The following is a 1,202-nucleotide window of genomic DNA, read 5'->3' on the forward strand; positions in this document are numbered from 1 at the left end:
GCAAAAGTGAAACTCAAGCAGCAAGAAAATGTTGTAAAAGAGAATCTAAAAAGAGAATCTTTCCATGAATGTATTAAAAGATAGTTCCTTTTTTTGATAACTGACAGAAAATTCCAAAGCTAAAAAAAAGGGCTGCACGGTGCACTAAGCTCCCGCTATTTCTATTTAGAAAATTCCAAAGCTATTTCTAAAATCAGGAGAAAATCAAGAAATTCCAAAGAATATTATTGAGACATGAAGAATGCATTAGGCCATCTGAAAACAGTTGTCCTACTATAGAGTTCAAGAAGCCATTATAAAAAACTTGGGAGTCTAGTGCATGACTGGAAGTAGCTCATCAACTTACTTCCCTGATGTTTTCTCTTGTTCTGCATTTCACTTTAACGGCTGAAAAGAATTGATTTTATTCTGCTCGGTTTTCATGCTACCGTGGGCTGTTTGAGACCAAATTCTCTAACGTTTGATTAGGTTGATCTTGGTGCATGATCTAGCACTAGTTGGAGGGTTGATATGGAAGGTCTGAAAGGCAAAAGAGTGGGCCGTCTATTTGAAAATATTAGCAGTTTTTTTCGCCAATGTATATTTTCTGTAATTAATGCGGGTCCTGTTCCTCGTCACATCTAGATAGTGATGGACATAGGGCAGGATTTTCAGCTCTTATCAACATGCTAAGATATTGTTACGAGCTTGGTAAATACATAACTGTTTATGCCTTCAGCGTTCATAACTTAAAACGAAGGTCTGAAGAAGTTGTATCACTAGCTAATGAAACTGATGCAGGAAAAGATTGATGAATTAATTAAAGAGGAGAGCATTATAAACCGCCTTGGGATTAGGATTTACTTTAAAACTTCAGAGTGACCCTGTCAGGTCAGCAGCCGAGAGGGCTAATGGTAAAGACAGCATGTAATTCAAAAGCTGTATTATCTATTTGTATTGCCTGCATTTCAACAGATGAGATTGTGCATGCTGTTCAAGAATATTGTGAAGAAAAATGGGATGAGATTAGAAAACTAGAAGCAATTAATGCTGGCGGCAATTTAATTGGACCCAAAGAAAATGGGAAGGACAACGATGAACACCTTATTGGTGTGACAAATGTTGACAGACATATGTACATGTCAGTTTGTCCTGATCCAGATATTATTATACGGACTTCTGGAGCAACTCGGTTAAGCAACTTTCTCACTACAAGAAAGTAG

At 37.1% G+C, this 1,202-nt stretch overlaps 1 pseudogene; it reads left to right on the plus strand.

Moving 5' to 3' along the window:
• Nucleotides 1–444: 444 nt before the first annotated feature.
• Nucleotides 445–1,202, plus strand: LOC132057666 (dehydrodolichyl diphosphate synthase CPT3-like; annotated as a pseudogene).

The sequence above is a fragment of the Lycium ferocissimum genome, chromosome 5 (assembly GCF_029784015.1).
Source record: "Lycium ferocissimum isolate CSIRO_LF1 chromosome 5, AGI_CSIRO_Lferr_CH_V1, whole genome shotgun sequence".
NCBI lineage: Eukaryota > Viridiplantae > Streptophyta > Magnoliopsida > Solanales > Solanaceae > Lycium > Lycium ferocissimum.